A 19,607-nucleotide genomic window follows, 5' to 3' on the forward strand; every position below is an offset into this window, starting at 1 on the left:
GAGCAAGATTGTTTTCTTGATATTGTATGTCGATGACATACCCTTGATTGGGAATGACATTCCTCTCCTATCTTCGGTTAAAGGATAGTTGAAGAACCATTTCCAGATGAAAGATCTGGGTGAGGCACAACGCATATTGGGAATCCGTATCTACTGAGATAGATCACGACGGACATTATCACTTAGTCAGGAGTCTTATTTGGATAATATTCTTGAAAGATTCAGCATGACCAACTCCAAGAAGGGGAACCTTCCAATGACGTCTGGGATGCAGTTGAGCAAGTCTCAGTCACCCACGACGCCTGAAGGGATTGAGCGCATGAGTCGTGTTCCTTATGCATCTGCAATAGGATTAATCATGTATGCCATGATATGCACACGTCCAGACGTGGCATATACATTGAGTATGACGAGTCGGTACCAAAAGAATCCAGGTGAAACACACTGGATAGCTGTTAAAAACATAATTAAGTACCTACGGAGGACTAAGGATAGGGTATTGACTTATGGAGGAGATACTAAGCTATGCGCAATCGGTTACGCAGATGCTAGCTTCCAAACGGATCGAGATGATTCAAAATCTCAGTCCGGGTTCGTCTTCACTCTTAATGGTTTTGCGGTCAGCTGGAAGAGTTCCAAACAGGATGTTGTAGTAGATTCTACCACTGAATCCGAGTACTATGCCACTTCGGAAGCAGCAAAGGAAGCTATATGGATGCGTCAATTCTTACAAGGACTTACGGTAGTTCCTAGTTCGAATGACCCGATCACCATCTATTGTGACAATAGAGGTGCCATCTTCCAGGCTAAAGAGCCTAAGTCTAGCAACAAATCTAGACATGTACATCGGAAAGCTCACCTGATCTGTGATTATGTGGAGCAAGAAGAGATAGTGATTGACAAGATAGCTTCGGATAACAACATCGTGGATCCTCTCACTAAACCGTTGAATTATGATAAGCATGAAGGGCACGTTATTTCCATGGGAATTAAACATGTTCCTGAGTTTTAGTAGTTGATTATGAATTCGATACATTATCTTTTTCATATATTATTTATAAGTTCATCGTTTTAATATAATATTTTGGTTTTCATGTGGATTGTACTGACAACTTTGAACGCTACAAAGTGAACTGAATTACATTATATTTTTTTTGGTCCGTAATCGCCCAAATGAGCTGATAAGTCTGGCTATTATATTATGCAGTTGATTGATGGTGGGTTCAACGAGCCATAAGTCAATCAGTTGGCTGATCGATCACAAATACGGGTTATAATGATACCTCGTAGGACAATTATTTATGTTACAACGTAATGGAGTTCTAAATGTTTAATAACATTCGGTGCCAGGTCGTGGATTGGACATCCATTGTGTTCCTAGAGTCGATTCTTTTGACTATCGATTGTCTCTTGAGATTAAGGCAGTTTTTGGGTGACTTTGGTTTCTTTCTCATGGTCTGCCGTAACAGGAGACTAAGTAGATTTTTTCTGGGTCATTTCATACTGTGCTTACATCTGCAAGATTCGAGTTGAAGAAAATATCCAACCTTTATCAGGTATAGTTATTTCTCAGGGCCACTCGAGGAGTTGTAACTGAAATGCGTGGCCATGCTCGAATGATGATTCGTTTATCAGTTAAGTTACTCTCTAGTCGGGGAAACCACTCTTGATATTGATCACTTGTAAAATACGACCTTTGTGAATACGGATTTTGCAAATTGTTTTACATTGAGTGGGAGAAATTTTAGGATATGAGAATCGGTTATCGCACATACACTTGAGAGGACAAGTGGGAGTTTGTTGGAGCTTGTGTCCTCCACAAATTAGTGTGATAACATTTGTAAATCTCTTACAGGTTCACAAGGGTATAATTTGTATTTTATCAGTTGATTAACGATTACCTAATAACGGTTGACTTGCTAGAAAGTTTGACGTTATTATCATACAGATGGCGGTGATCAACTGGTCCCTAAAAGTCACAGCTAAAGGATGTGTTTGAGAGATGTGATTATGAAATGTAATCACATTGATGCCTTATATGACTAAACAGTTAGTCAATGTGTTAATGAGACGGTTATTTAATCTAATTAAATAATATAAGTTGAGACGAATTAACTGTCAATTCGTAAATTGAATATAATATGTTATATTTAATAAATGTATATAATGTTAGCTTAAACGAATTAAGATGTTAATTCATGATTAAATGTAACCCGTTATATTTAATTAGCAAATTATAAATATGCGATATTTATAGTTAATGTATATATTATACAATATTGTCAGTATAAATGTTGACAGACCGGTATTAATAAATCGACTGCAAGCCGTTGTGTGTGGACTTATTAATACATGTCAATATAATTGATAATTTATAAAAAGATACACATTTTTATACATTAAGGTAACATCTAAAAATAAGAGGATTTTATCCTCATATTTTGGAGTTTCGGTCAAACTGAATTGGAGAAAAAAAGGGAAGAAAATAATCTCCTCTTAATTCCTCCTCATACACGGTTTAAAGAGGAGGGGAGATTATTATTATTTCTCACTTGTTTTCTAACCAAATTCACATTTGACCTAGCTATTCTCTCATCAAGAAAAACACAACAAAACCCTAAAATTAATTAGTAAATTTTGGGGATCTATTCTAGCAAGAACAAAGGCATATCTCATATCATCTTGGGTGCAACGATTAGGCGAATATCATTGCGATATTGTTCTTAGGCCGATTTTGCTAGGACCAAAGGTTGAATCTTAATCCTTTACTATTTTGTTTATGCAATTTCTTTTATGACTAGTTTTCATATATATAATTTCGTTATAATCCTTATAATGTTAATGGAAGTATACCGATATTTCCTACAGAGGAGTCTTTAATTATGTTGTGTGATTTATTTATGTTGCGTGATTAACTTTATTGTTGTGTGCATTTAAATTAAAAAATCCATAAAAATAAAAAATTTCATAATCTAAAAACATGTTTTTACTTTGTTTTCGGCCGAGTCTTGGTGAGTTAAATAACAATGATGTTAAATTGCATTGTTTTTGTATTTGAATCCCAATTTAGTTATCCATGTACATTGTTTTGACCCGTTATCTATGAAAACAAAGCTCATAACTCAAGTCTTGACCGTATTTGACATGCCTTATACTAATTAGATTTGACAAAATTATGTTGGTAAAATACTTAAATTCTGAGGTCAATAAAGCTTCCTAGTCCAGGAACATCAATAAACTAGTCTCATTGTAAATTAGGCTTGAGTGTGGTTCTCCTTGTGGAATATGTAACATCAAATTGCATGTGATATTAGTTTCTTATTTTTTGCGCGTTCATATGATTAAGTACATGAGGAAAGACGATTCTTACCATTCAAATAAGCCATACATTACCCTTTTTGTTAGCCCGTTTGAACCCTTGTAGCCGTTTCATATCCTACTTCTAATTGCTACAATCCTAGAAGTTGCCTACCTTATCGGGACAATCGCAGTTTCTTGTTTATCATGTTTATTTTGCTACTATGGTTGGGATTGGGTGTTACACCCCCATGTACTAAAAAGCCTTAACAAGACTTTCCCAAGCAGATAAGGGCATTACCATCTCGGTTGCCCGAGGAACAGTAAATATCGAATGTCGATAGAAGAACAATTATGTCTATTTACAAGTTATCAACAAAATAAAAAATACAACTCGTGACATCTAACAACTATGTGATACTATCTCTGCCATGAATCGTGGAAGACACGTCCCTCCAAAGCACCCAGCTAAGTTTCACATATCAACCTGCTAAGACCCGACTACTTACCATAATGGATCACGACAGACACAACACATGAAGAAAACACAAACAACACCACATAAGGTCATTAACTGAAGGAACACACAAAACTAAATACGACAAACATACACCCAACACCGTCTCCAATCACCCAACTCCATCACATCTCCACACACCTGACTACACACTAAAGTGTGTAGCCCTGCCAGAATATCCATCGCAACAGATATTCCACACCGTCGGTGGGGGACAGCAACCGTTCCCATCAAATCCCCGCTCATCAATTCCGAGCGATAATCCAAGTTACTTAATGTGCACATCCCCTCCTGTGGCGGGTTCCACAGAGGGCGAATCAAGGGCGTGAAGCCACTCCCGCAAGTGACTCCACTCAACCGAGGACGCACCTCACGAACCAGAGACAACACACATAACCATCCCCACAATCGATCCACACTACCAATACAATAGGACACTATAAAGAACATACTAAACAACCAACAGTACTAAGTAGGAAAACCTACCTTTAGCGATCCACAATAATACCGCATACGACCATAAGACAATAAGCAACCACCATAACCACCTATTACAAATAGTATGACAATCTATTACTACTACCACAACCATAAACAGAACTAAGGGATACGATGATGATGATGACATACCTATAAAGAGCATTCCGGCGAAACGACCGATACCCAACTCATGTTTCCTATCCCCATGGTGTCTCAATTCTTAAATGGTTCCAAAAGGATGAATATGGGTGAATGAGAGAGATATGACGGCAGTTAGGTTTAGGAGAAAACAAAATGAAATGATTTTGGTTTCACGATTCCACAATTTATATTTTACCGCTGAACTCCAGCAACTCGATCGAGTGGCCTTTACTCGATCGAGTAGCCTCCGCTAGATCGAGCCTCATATACTCAAATGGTTACTATGTCGTAAGGCTAAACTCGTAAGGCTACCAAAGGTCTAGTCATGTGTCTAAGGTCAGTCAACGACGGTCAACGGGTCCCTAAAAAGACGGGTATTACAATATTCTCCCCATAAAAAGAATTTCGTCCCCGAAGTTCAGCTCATCATCCCCCACGACTCAGGGTGCAACGTGAACTAAGGTAACTGATGACAACTCATCCCGACAAGAACCACACAACCATTCCCTTATATCACCCATCTATTTACGCCCACCACTCATGATCATCATCTACCTCAGCAAACATACCATCTAATACGACCTCCTACCGAGTCATCAAGCATGCATTATACGCGAGAACACACCAACACTAACCGTTACTTCTGCCTTACTAACCGAATTTTAACACTGCACGACTCCATACACCATACACATCATATTCATCTGATACAACTGTTCTATTTACTCATCCAACAATTAATCATCAATAACAATTAATTACTAATCACCAAAGTATAGCAAATTATCAGTCACTTCGGTCGTGATCCCTCGTGAGGGTTTAGTTTTCAATACTTGTTGTTAGGAGCACCTAGACCAAAACACAATTTATAACTTCATAAACAACTCTACAATTAGTAAAGAGGCAAGTAAAGGTCGGATCCCAAGGGACGAGAATTGAGATGAGATTTCTATTGCAACTAGTGGTGTCTAAGGGTGTCACAATTGGGGTTTGAAGTAGAAGATCACTAAACTAAATAGCAATGAAAGTAAAGACGTAAGATGAATTAAAAGGGATGTAAACAATTGATAAAAAGCACTAGGATGTCATGGGGTCATAGGGGATTCATGGGAATTGATCATACAAACATATTCTCAAATTATAAGCAAGCAATTATTGTTGTGATGGATCGAGTTGGTTTATATCTTACAATCCTAGGAAAGTTTGGGTCCCGGAGCCGAATCGATTAGATTGTACAACACCTACAAGTCGACTTAATCTTCCCTACTCAACAATATGCATGGTCTAATGAGACTCGAGTTGGTTTATGTCTTACAAGTCCCATTGAAAAGATAGGTGATGGGTAAAAAATTCAAGGATTCATAGGCTCGCATTTCATCAAACATAACATGTGCATAAGTTGAGATCACAACAAGCAAGCAAATAAACTATGAAAGCATATTAATTTAAGCATGAATCATTCCCCCATGTTAGTTTCCCCTAATTACCCATTAACCCTAGCTAAGGAAACTACTCACTCATTATCATGTTGAACATGCTAGCAAGGTTCTCAATCATACCAACAAAGTGAAACATGATGAATAAATGAAGATAACTAACAATAATTAAAAAGGGATTAAGAGAATTATACCTACTAATGATTCCAATAATAAAGCAAAGAATAAAAGAAGTACTTGATGCTTGATTGGAAGGTTGTCAATCTCCCAATAATAACCCAAATAATCTTCAATTACCCAAAATAAAGGATGAACAAGAGAGAGATTAAGGAAATAAAACTTGTATTAAAACTTGATCAAATGTTGATTACAAGATTAAAGAGAGATTTGATTGATATTAACTACACTAAAGATTGCTAAGAAAAACATGCTCTTCTAATTAGACTAATAGGGTATTTATACTGGGGATTAGGTACATAAATTAGGGTTTACTAAGGGCTTAAATGACGATTAAGTCCTTGAGGAATCGCCGGTCTCTAGGGAGACTCCGGTGTATTTTTCGCCGGTCTTAGAAAAAGATGCGTATCCTTCCTTGAAGCTTGTAGAAGACGAAAGTACTGTCTGGGAATCCGGGCGTTTTTGGCACGGGACGGGCGGATTTGGGAGCTTCTGGACGGGCGTCCAGAAGGGAAAGACGGGCGTCTTTGGGTGGTTTTGCCCGGGCGTCTTGTGGAGGAAGACGCTCGGATTGTGGGTGGTGGACGGGCGTCTTCAGGGCAATCCGCACGGATTGTCAAACAGTTTCATTCCTTCTTCTTTTCTTCCTTTTTCTTCATAGAATCCTTGAGGATTTTCCCGGGGATGCAAGGATCTTTTCTCGTCATTGCCCATCTACTATAGTATGTACAAAGGCCTTCTAATCTTGTCTCTCCTTGATGCTTGGTCATTGAATTCAATCAATTTAGCCTCATTTTGCCATGAAAATGCAAGGTTTGCACTCCTTTCCTACCAAGGACACAAAACCTCAAAGAATATGCAAAACAAAGAACTAAAGACAATAAATGACCCAAATATGCACTAAAATGCATGGTAACAAGGCTAATTCGAGGACTAAATATGCTCTAATTATGGTCACATCAAATATCCCCAAACCGAACCTTTGCTCGTCCCGAGTAAAGAGGTGACAAAGACTAGGACCATTATTTAAACTAACCTAATAACATAGCCGATATGAGACAATTAGCGGGTCTCACTCCGCCCCTTCAACTCACAATAAGACAACTATGAGGTAGGATGCCTTCTTCCAAGGCAAGGTGGGGCTTGCCAAAATGCGACACATCCAAACATTAAGCACACAAAATCAAGTAATGGATGCATATACAAAAGAATAGCCACTTTCCTCATCTAAGTGGCGGAAATTATCTACAAGGGAAGCAATTCAAGGGTACACACTCCTTCATAGATGCAATTTCTTCAAACTACTAAGCCTAGAAGGATACCAATAAATCACCTCCAAGTTGTGTCAAGCTAGGGTACCTTTGTCCTCAATCGTTAAATGCTTTTGTCAAGAATAGACTCCCTATGGTGTTAGAAACACTGGAGGATCGCGGAATTCCCCCTCTTGCCTAGACAAGAAGAAGGGTCGTCCCCTCTCTACCATGCACAAAAATGGATACAATGGATAAAGGGATCGATAGAATTTGAGTTTCACTTTGGGAGTTTGCTTTTGTTTTTGTTTTTCCCCCCAAATTTCTTGTGGCATAAAACATTTGAGAACACTTTCTTGCCATTTCTTTGATGTTTGGCATTTCAATACTTGACAATTTTCAACTTTTTGCATTTCTCTTTGAATATTTTAAAAGTCACCTCATATGTAGTGAGGGTGCCTTATATTTGAAGCATATGAGTTCTATTTTTGCTCCTCTTTTCATTTGATTCATTTTGCAAACTTTCTTTCACTTTTCATTTCATTGAACTCAAATCAATTTCTTTTTGTGCCCATTCCCTTTGATAGTAAAAATGTGGTAGAACATGGATGATGGATGCATGGTTTCAAGGGTCAACTTGGAATAAACGATAGCCAAGGAGTTATCACACCACAAGGTACTCTTGACTAGGCCTTAATCCATGGGTCAAAGGATACTAGCATGACACATCCTAGGGTGTTTTACAAGTATTCTAACAAGCAAAGTCTTAAGAAGAAAAAGCATCTATTAGGGCCTATATACACTTGTCAAGCTTCCCAAGTAGACGGTTTCGCAAAATTTTTCTAACATGCAACTACATGCCATGATGCAACTAACATATATACATCCTAATGCAAATGATTCTACCGACTAATATGACATATAAACTAAATGCAAGTCCTAAGTTAACATTGTTATACCACCCACATCATTCAAAATAAAGCCACATAGTCATTAACATAAAGAGGAAAAAAGAGATTGGAAAGATCATACCATGCGGTCTTCATGATCCTCATGTCTCGGATGTGGCGTAGTCAATCAATGTGAACAAGGATAGAACAAACACAATATATACAAACAATATATACATGACTACACTACAAAGGAAAAGAACTTGTTTTTGGTTTTTCAAATTTTTATGGTTTTTCAAAATTTTTTTGATTTTTTTTTTGGATTTTTGAATAAAAGTTAAGTTAGAATTCCCCATCCCCACACTAATATGGGCATTGTCCTCAATGGCCAAAATGATGGAAAATTATGCAATCATGATGCATGAATTCTACACTAAATGCAAGCTATACTAATCTACACTACATGATGCATGGGTTTTTGTTTATGACGGAGGGCGTAATTTAGATTACCTCCCGTTGCGTATGCATGTACTTCCCCAAACCGAGATAGACATTATTTCTAATGTCCTAAAGTTGGGGTAGTTCATGCACACAAGATGCAATGTATGAAACTAAATTTGTCATTTTGGATTTTCAAAAGTTGGAACAATGAAATAAGAACACCTCAATGGGGCCGAGGTGTTGGTCCTCTATGTTGCTAGGACTCTCCAACCATGATCAAGATAAAATAAATAAAACAAAGAAAGAAGTAGACAAACCTCAAGAGGGTATGAGCCTCCAACGCTTGCTAGTCTTCCACCATATCATCATTGTCATCATCTTCCTCAATAGAAGTGGACTCATCACCACTTCCCTCTTCACTTCCTTGCTCACTTCCTTCATCATCCTCTTCTTCTTCATTAGCCTCTTCCTCTTCATTTAACTCTTCATCAATGCCTTCATCAACAACCTCATCACCGACAACCTCATCGTCACCCGGTATCCCACCCCTAGATGCACTTGGAAAGAAGACTTCCCTATCCGCCCAACTAGGCAAAAGACATGAAGGATCAAGTAGTACTTGCCTAGCTAAATGAAGGAGGGGTGGATATTGGGCTAAGTATGAATCTTCCCGATCCTTATAAGCTTGTTTGTGCATCTCTTGCATAAGTAGAGTCATGTAGTCATTGCTTGCTTTAACACCTTCGGGTTTGAACTCTTGATACTTGAATGGATAGGGTGGTGTGACAATGGAGGAGGAGGGCATTTCAATTTCACCCCTTTGTTGACGGATGATTTATTCGGCTTCTTTTGAGAGGGGAAGAAGGTAGTTGGTCCGATGGACACTCAAACGGCATATCTTGGAAGGCAAAGTAAAAGATCTAGCATCATTGGTGAGCCACCCATATTTGGTGTCAAGAGGGTTATGAGTGACCCACTTGTACTTGTTAATCATGGCATCCATGTCAATGAGATGACCCCTTTTTTTCGCCACATACTTGCCATCCTTGTTGAAATTCGGATCAAAGTACTTAGCCAAAAGAGTGACTAGACCTCCATTTACAATAAAAGCGGTGCCTTGCTTTCCACAATCAACATTTAGCCATCTTTCCACCAAAAGCCTTAGAGAATTGTAAGGCTTGGTGAATTCCCTTCCAATATTTAAGGCCGACTTAAGTAGAACACAATCGAGCCTGGTAAAGTGCTTAGTGTCTTTTCTTGCAATGATAGTATTCCCGATGACCTTGTGCCATACTCTAATGCCCGGATGGTGGACTAATAGAGCGCGACTAGCATGATAGTTCTCAAATTTTCTCCCGGAAATCGCCTCCCAAAGAGGAGCGGGGTCATATTTTTCGGGCTTCTTGTAATAACTAGGTGAATGACTAAGACCTAATGCTTTACCCAATTCATCAAAGGTGATGTGCCTACTCACATTGGCAAGGCGGAACTCGATGTTTTCTCTAGTCTCTACCTTAGTCACTTTCAAAGAACTCAAGAATTCCAAGGTAAGGGAGGGGTATGTCAATTCTCTTGTAGCAAACAATTTTCCCAACCCCATGGCTTCAAAGAAGGCTTTTGTTTGTTCAAGGACACCCAATTTGTTCAAGGCATCTTCACATTTGAATTTGGTGGGTAGAAAGGATTTTCTAGCATACTTGGCAAATGTATCCCTATGGGAGTTAGAAATGAAAATTACCTCCGGATAGTTTGATAATTGAGCAATTTACGGAGTTGTTGATATTGTTGCTTCCAAGGGAGGAATTTGTTGTTGAACTTCCAAGTTTGAACTAGCTACCACCATAGCCAATGAGGCTTTCTTTGCTTGAAGACTTTGTTGTCTTGTTGAGAGTGCCTTTGCCTTAGGTGCCTTTGTTGATCCTTTTGTTCTTGCCATTGATGAAAATACCAAGAAAAGAGTGAAAATATTCAATTTCCAAGTATACCCAAATTGATTTTAAGATGAAAGGCTTTGCCTTTATAATTCAAAAATCGACTCAAAGGTTGAAGATTTTGGTGCTTGGTTTGATTTTTGTTGGAAGAGGAGTGATTAATTGTTGTTAAAAGGAAGTTTGGATTTGATTTTGTTGAATTTGGTTGAGGAAATCTTATTTTGGTGATGGAGAGGATGAGGGTTTTGAGTTTTGGGGTTTATGGGTAGTGTTTTGAATAAATGAATGAATGTGGGAGGGGTATTTTAAAATACCCGAAAATTTTGAACTGCAGAGGAAGACGGGCGTCTTTCCTTCGGGACGCTCGGATTCTCCCTGTTTTGGGTTCAGGATTCTCGCCTAAAGACGGGCGTCTTTCAGCTGGGATGCTCAGATTCTTTGATTGCAGGACGAGCGTCTTCTGCTGAAGACGGGCGGATTCTTAGACAGCAAGCTTTCTTGTCTTTCACAGGCAAAAAGACGGGCGTCTTCCTGCAAAGACGGGCGGATTTCTGAAGACGAGCGTCTTCTCTACCAGGACGCTCAGATTCTTCGACAGTCCCAAAATTTCAAATTTTCAGTTAAAATGGACGGGCGGATTCTGGGAAAGATGCTCGTCTTTCCTGGAGACGAGCGGATTCCCTTGAAGACGCTCGGATTTTCCCTGTTTTACCCGGATTCAGTTCCATCCGTGTACTTGCATATCCCTTGTCATTTTTCATTCTTCAAATCCCGTGTTCTTCATTGTAGGGGCACTACTAAGGCATGAATAGCCTAGGCAATTGCTATCCCCACACTAAGCTAAAGCACTACACATCAATTAAATCATTAGTCCCTCCCTCACTTCTCTCAAAAATGATAATTATCTTGATCAAAGCATAAAAATCCAAAAATGACAAAAAATGCAATGTAAGAATTAAAATGCAAGTTAGGGAGTTAGAAATATTTACAAATGGTGGTTTAGGGAGGACTCCACCGAACTCTCATCCTTAGTGAGATGTCATGGGGGCATGTCCAAGGTGTTGTTGGTGTTGCTCAACACCTTGAAAAAGTAGTCAAAAGCTTGTTCATTATCATGATAAAGATCTTCAATAGACCTTTGCCCTTGTTGTCCTTCATGTCGGTCTTTATCGATAGCATTACCAATATAGGGATTGAAAATCCCTTCAAACTCATCGTCCCAAAGACCACAAACTTCATCTACTTGATCACTAAAGATCTCTTGAGTTGATAGAGACAACTCTCCCATTTTCTTAACTTGGCCAATAAGGCCATCCTCTTCATTGCTTGACTTTGGTGAGCTTTTCAAGCTCTCTTTGTTACAATTCACTTGCTCTTTGAATGGAGCATCATCGATTTTCTTCTTCCATTGGAATTATGACTTCTTCCTATCATCCTTCCGGCTATAATGATCAACCATAAAACATGGTTCATGCAAATGGGGAGCTCTTATGGTCTTGTCAAGATTGAAAGTTATGCTCTCATCTCCCACTTCTAGAGTGAGCTCTCCATGCTTCACATCAATCACCGCACCCGCGGTGTGTAAGAAAGGTCTTCCTAGAATTATTGGAATGTTGGAGTCTTCTTCCATGTCAACAATGACAAAGTCCACCGGGATGAAAAATTTCTCAACTCTTACGGGAACATCTTCCCATATCCCTAATGGTGTCTTCGTCGATCTATCGGCCATTTGGAGTGTGATATTGGTGCATTTAAGCTCACCCATCCCTAACCTTTTACTCACCGAGTACGGCATAACACTCACACTAGCCCCTAGATCACATAAGGCTTTGTTGATCGTGGTGTCGCCAATGGTACACGGTATTGAGAAGCTTCCCGGATCTTTGAGTTTTGGAGGTGAACTCCCTTGAAGGATTGCACTAGTCACCTTAGTGAAGACGATAGTCTCAAGCTTCCGGATCGACTTCTTCTTTGTGAGAATGTCCTTCATGTATTTTGCATAGGCCGGCACGTGATTGATTAATTCCGTGAAAGGAATCGAGACTTCCAAATTTTTCACAATTTCCATAAATTTTCCAAGTTGGTCATCAAATTTGTGCTTGGCTTGACGACTTGGAAAAGGAATTCTAATCACAATGGGCTCCTTCTCCTTGACCTTGTCTTCATTTTTCTTTGAAATTTCTTCTTTTGATGGTTCTCCATCCTTGGAGTTTTGCACAATTTCTTCTTTGTCACTAGCCTCCACAACTTCATCCTCAACTTGCTTCTTTGGTGCTTCATACCTTGTACCACTCCTCAAGTGAATGGCACTAACCATTTCATGTCTTGGGGGATTACTTTGAGGTGGTAATTTCCCCTTTTGTCTTTGTGAGCTTGAAGATGCTAGTTGAGTCAATTGGGTTTCCAACATTTTGGTGTGAGCTAGGATGTTATTGATGGTGATTTCCTTTGCTTGACTATCTTTTTGCATTTGAGTGAAAAACTCTTGTTGATTCTTTTGCATTTGGAGGACCGCTTTTTGAACATCAAAACCTTGGTCATTTTGTTGATTGTATGGAGTTTGATTTTGGAAACCTTGATTTTGGATGTAAAAGGGTCTTTGATTTTGGTTTCTCATGGGAGGTGGGGTGTATGTTGGTTGAGGGTTTTGAACATTTTGGCTTTTGTATGAGAGATTTGGATGGAATTTGGTGTTTTCATTGTAATAGTTTGAATAAGGGGTACTACTCTTGTATGCTTGGAAAGCATTCACTTGTTCATTTGTTCCCCTACATTCACTTTGGTCATGTCCCAAAGTTCCACAATTCTCACATATCCCACTTGGGATTGATGAATATGCCGTCATGGCATTAACATGATGCTTTGGTGATTTTGAGGCTTCGTCAAGTCTAGCCATAGCTTTTTCAAACTTCAAATTGATGGTATCAATGTGAGCACTAAGTTGAGCACCCAATTGAGTAATGGAGCCCACTTCATGCTTTCCTCCTCTAGTAGCCTTACGAGGTCTACTATATTGTGAGTTATGGACCGCCATTTCCTCAATTTTGTTCCAAGTTTGATTGTCATCAACTTCGGTGAACATTCCATTTGATCCCATGTTGAGAATGTTCCTTGAATCTTCATAAATACCGTTCCAAAATTGTTGTACCAAGAACCACTCGCTAAGTCCATGATGAGGACATGAGCGGCAAATTCCCTTGAATCGCTCTCAAGCTTCATACAAAGATTCTTCATCTCTTTGCTTAAAGCCCGTAATTTGAGCTCTTAGCATGTTAGTCTTTTCTGGTGGATAGAACGTTTTGTAGAAAGCTAGAGCCAACTTCTTCCAAGAATCAATTCCGAGAGTAGCCTTATCAAGGCCTTTCAACTATTGTTTAGCGGTGCCAATTAGGGAAAAAAGAAATAAGACCCATCGAATTTGGTCTTGAGTTACACCGGTTTGAGAAATCGCATCACAATAGTCACAAAAAGTCTCCATATGAGAATGAGGGTCTTCACTAGGCATCCCCCCAAATTGGCTTCTTTCGACTAATTGGATAAATGCGGATTTGGCAATAAGGTTAGATGTTGTGGTGTGGGAGTACCATTGGGTAGGTTTTCCTCGGTGGGTACGGAATGTGATGAAAACTTAGGCATTGTGGGTTGATTTTGTGTTGGGTTCTCCTCACCTTCTCTTGCAAAAGGGTTGATGAACTCAATATTATTTGGTTGAATATCTACAACCTCACCAATACCTCTTAAAGTTCTCCTAGCAAGTCTTCTATTGGTTGTCAAAGTCCTTTCAATTTCGTGATCAAAGGGTAACAAGTTACCTTGTGATCTTCTAGACATGCAAAATATCAAACAACTCGAAAATAATTAGAACAAACCTTGAGGAGTTTTACTTCCCCAAGGCAAAGAAAGACACAACTAATAACAATACAAGAAAATCTAAATCAAGTTAACACCGTCCCCGGTAACGGCGCCATTTTTGGTCGTGATCCCTCGTGAGGGTTTAGTTTTCAGTACTTGTCGTTAGGAGCACCTAGACCAAAACACAATTTATAACTTCACAAACAACTCTACAATTAGTAAAGAGGCAAGTAAAGGTCGGATCCCAAGGGACGGGAATTGAGATGAGATTTCTATTGCAACTAGTGTTGTCTAAGGGTGTCACAATTGGGGTTTGAAATAGAAGATCACTAAACTAAATAGCAATGAAAGTAAACAAGCAAGATGAATTAAAAGGGATGTAAACAATTGATAAAAAGCACTAGGGTGTCATGGGGTCATAGGGGATTCATGGGAATTGATCATACAAACATATTCTCAAATTATAAGCAAGCAATTATTGTTGTGATGGATCGAGTTGGTTTATATCTTACAATCTTAGGAAAGTTTGGGCCCCGGAGCCGAATCGATTAGATTGTACAACACCTACAAGTCGACTTAATCTTCCCTACTCAACAATATGCATGGTCTAATGAGACTCGAGTTGGTTTATGTCTTACAACTCTCATTGAAAAGATAGGTGATGGGTAAAAAATGCAAGGATTCATAGGCTCGCATTTCATCAAACATAACATGTGCATAAGTTGAGATCACAACAAGCAAGCAAATAAACTATGAAAGCATATTAATTTAAGCATGAATTATTCTCTATGTTGGTTTCCCCTAATTACCCATTAACCCTAGCTAAGGAAACTACTCACTCATTATCATGTTGAACATGCTAGCAAGGTTGTCAATCATACCAACAAAGTGAAACATGATGAATAAATGAAGATAATTAACAATAATTATAAAGAGATTAAGAGAATTATACCTACTAATGATTCCAATAATAAAGCAAAGAATAAAAGAAGTACTTGATGCTTGATTGGAAGATTGTCAATCTCCCAATAATAACCCAAATAATCTTCAATTACCCAAAATAAAGGATGAACAAGAGAGAGATTAAGGAAATAAAACTTGTATTAAAACTTGATTAAATGTTGATTACAAGATTAAAGAGAGATTTGATTGATATTAACTACACTAAAGATTGCTAAGAAGAACATGCTCTTCTAATTAGACTAATGGGGGTATTTATAGTGGGGATTAGGTACATAAATTACGGTTTACTAAGGGCTTAAATGACTATTAAGTCCTTGAGGAATCGCCGGTCTCTAGGGAGACTCCGGTCTCTTTTTCGCCGGTCTTAGAAAAAGATGCGCATCCTTCCTTGAAGCTTGTAGAAGACAAAAGTACTACCTGGGAATCCGGGCGTTTTTGGCACGGGACGGGCGGATTCGGGAGCTTCTGGACGGGCGTCCAGAAGGGAAAGACGGGCGTCTTTGGGTGGTTTTGCCCGGGCATCTTGTGGAGGAAGACGCTCGGATTGTGGGTGGTGGACGGGCGTCTTCAGGGCAATCCGCACGGATTGTCAAACAGTTTCATTCCTTCTTCTTTTCTTCCTTTTTCTTCATAGAATCCTTGAGGATTTTCCCGGGGATGCAAGGATCTTTTCTCGTCATTGCCCATCTACTATAGTATGTACAAAGGCCTTCTAATCTTGTCTCTCCTTGATGCTTGGTCATTGAATTCAATCAATTTAGCCTCATTTTGCCATGAAAATGCAAGATTTGCACTCCTTTCCTACCAAGGACACAAAACCTCAAAGAATATGCAAAACAAAGAACTAAAGACAATAAATGACCCAAATATGCACTAAAAAGCATGGGAACAAGGCTAATTCGGGGACTAAATATGCTCTAATTATGGTCACATCACACTTATACCATAATTGATTAATATTCATTTAAATCATTCCCACAACATCTATATTACTCAACAATGTAATACTTCAAATTACTTAACGAATTTCACTTAACATCGCAACTACGTGCATTACCTACACATAGTTTAAATTTTAAGCAAACAAAATGGTTAAGCAACCCAAAATGGAGTACAACCATATGGTGAGCTTTACCAACAATCGACTCAAAATATAATGTTTTTGCCATAATTTATCATTTTTTCCTCATGCGACATTACTCTTCCGCTCTTAAAAGGAATTTCGTCCCCGAAGTTCACATTCAAGACGAGTTACAAATATTACACGAAAAAATTTTAACGTACGTTGGGTCCAACAACTATCATAGTGCCTCATTGACATTACTTAAATAATATTTATACATGTGCATATACGTTGGGACAACAAACGAAAAACGAGTTCATGAAACGCAGTGGCATCAAACTAAATGTGTGTGAAAATTGTTTACTTATTTTGTAACATGCATACGCAACATATATCTAGTTTGAAGCAACATGAGCGGGCAACGGCAGCAGGTCGGGCGTCTCCATGGAGAACTTGCAAGGCGTTAATCTTCATTGGGACAACAAACGAAAAACGAGTTCATGAAACGCAGCGGCATCAAACTAAATGTGTGTGAAAATTTTTTACTTGTTTTGTAACATGCATACGCAACATATATCTAGTTTGAAATTATCATTCACCATGATACACCTTACCCACCATTTAGAAAACTAGCAATTAACAAGAAATATGGCATCTCATGAAATTAACATAACCACCTTGATAACACATGGAGTGTACTACGAAATGTAGGAACATGATTACTAAACACGGCACAAAATATGAGCATCCAACTCCTCTTACAAGGTCGAAAGCACGGGGTATAGGGTCAACAGGGGGCACTCGATCGAGTTGAGGGCACTCGATCGAGTCCCGTCTAGGCTACTCGATCGAGTCCCGTCTAGGCTACTCGATCGATTAAGGCGTATGATAATTTCGTTTGTGTACCAAAAATAAACCTAAATATACTAACGAAAGCTAGTGATAAGTAGGGCCGATTCTCCACAGGGAGGCAAGATATCAGGTCCGTCTATCTAAGTCACAATATGGGGGTTTTGATTTGATTTTTAAACTACTAAAGGTTTAAAGGAGAGAGAAATAAAACGAGAGCAATAAAAGTGAGAAAATACGATAAGAGTTATCAAATAAGAGAAAGTATGCCAGGATTTCGGTTCACCATGGTAGTCTATCGACTCAGTTGCAAATAGTCTAGACAATCTATTGTGAGATGGGTAAGGGAAAGGTCCTTCAGGTCCACTTTTCTATCCTAGATTTCCACTAACTTAACTTCCGCCCTCATTAGGGTAGTCTACTATTCATAGCAGGTCTATTTATTCAAATCTTCCGATCCAGGAGTAAAGTTAACCATATTAATGTAATTTAGAAGTGTGCACTCAACTAAATTGGTGTTACAATTATATTGCTATGGGGGACAGATTCTGACATGTAAATTATCTAACCTATTCGCTACATCGTCACAATCCTACCATGGATTCCCTAATCCTAACATTAAAAGAATTAGCTACTCATGTTCTTAGAGGTGTCAACAATAATAACAACAAGCATGCTAATTACAGACATAATGAAACGATAACAATCAAGCATAAACAAGACCAGGGCAAGAGTAATAATGAAAGAACAAAAGATTAATGCAAGCAAAGTATTAATATTAAAAAGGAAAGAATGATTACAATCTTAAGAATCCGGCGTAAAGATCAATCCACAAAGCAAAGCAAAGGGTTGAGAGATTAAGCAGTAAAGAAAGAGTAATTAAGGGATTCAGAAGTTTAAGAGGTAGTAAAACAGTGTATGAATGATGTCCTAATGACCTAATTACGACTTCCTTATATAGGGAAGCGTAATACTTAACAAAATAAACTATCACGGGCCTAATTAAACCCGCGTATAACAGCAAACCCCTCGATCGAGTGATTTCAGACCACTCGATCGAGGTCTTCTCCAGCCAATGTACTCGATCGAGCAATTAAAGCTCTCGATCGAGAAAGTCCTATAAATGCCATTTAGATCGAGCTCTTGGAATCACTCGATCGACCACTTGTTCTAGCCAAACCACTCGATCAAACCATAAAGCCTCTCGATCGAGTGGATGTCCATCATATCGGCCTCTAACTCGCCTTTAGCAGCTTCCTTGACCTTCCTTCACGTACTCCAAGGCATGACTCTCGCTCCAATATTCCCGTCTCCTTATAATGCATGTTGAACAGGACGAATAAGGCGCGGTTCCACTACTTTCAGGTTCATTTCTACAAATTAGACAAAACAAAACATAGTAGCCAATTCGGGGCATTTTGCAATACATAACGATACAAAAAGGCATAGAAATACGTGCATTAAAAGGCTAAATAGTCTATATAAATTGCACTTATCAAATCTCCCCAAACCGAACCTTTACTCGTCCTCGAGTAAACTAAATGCAAACTAATGGAACGGAAGAGAAAACTCAGAGCTAGCTATAACTTGTCTACTTGAACCAATTTAATGCAATAAAAAATTAACAGTCATAGCTACATCAGTCAATACGCAAACGAGTTATATGATGTCCATAAATAAAGATGACCTATCGACCTTGCAAGACCAACAAAATCGGACTCTCACGGGGTCACTCTTCTCTCATGAAGCAAAGGGTGAAATATATGTGTAAGAGAGAAAGAGAAACAGTCACTCACCTAAATTGCGACCTACATAACATGCATGCAACAAAAATGATAGACGATTCAAGTACTACGCATACATTCCAACCAACAACGTCCGTCACAGCTGAGGGCTTACAAATGATATGGCAAAGTGAGGCTATAGGTGAGAAAAGGCAAAACAGATTATGGAAATGTGGAGGTAAAGCGTCAAGTCAGTTCCTAAACAAGACCAAATAAAACCATCCAAAACTCTGCTGACTATAAAATAAAGCACAAGTGCCCTTCATGGCACACAACTCACTAACCAAATACACTATCTCCTCAAAAAATGTAAATAAGAATAGAGGAGTGAGACCGTCACAAACTTCCCTTTTTTAACACGGTCTCATTTTTCGAATACAACTAACTTCTTTTTTTTTCTTCGGCTCACGGTTAATTCAATTTTTTCAACTTTTTTTCTTTTTTTTTTCTTTCACACGTTTCTTTTTTCATCCTTTTCTCATTCTTCTCATTTCACCAACTCCAAACTATAAAAAATGAGCCAAACTCGCGCAAGG

At 38.7% G+C, this 19,607-nt stretch overlaps 1 non-coding gene across 1 annotated transcript; it reads left to right on the forward strand.

Annotated features, from left to right (window-relative positions):
- Positions 1-13,724: 13,724 nt before the first annotated feature.
- LOC141626083 (small nucleolar RNA R71) lies at positions 13,725-13,831 on the forward strand. The gene has a single exon (XR_012535810.1). It is a non-coding gene; the product is annotated as a small nucleolar RNA R71 (small nucleolar RNA).
- Positions 13,832-19,607: the final 5,776 nt, after the last annotated feature.

The sequence above is a fragment of the Silene latifolia genome, chromosome X (assembly GCF_048544455.1).
Source record: "Silene latifolia isolate original U9 population chromosome X, ASM4854445v1, whole genome shotgun sequence".
Lineage (NCBI taxonomy): Eukaryota > Viridiplantae > Streptophyta > Magnoliopsida > Caryophyllales > Caryophyllaceae > Silene > Silene latifolia.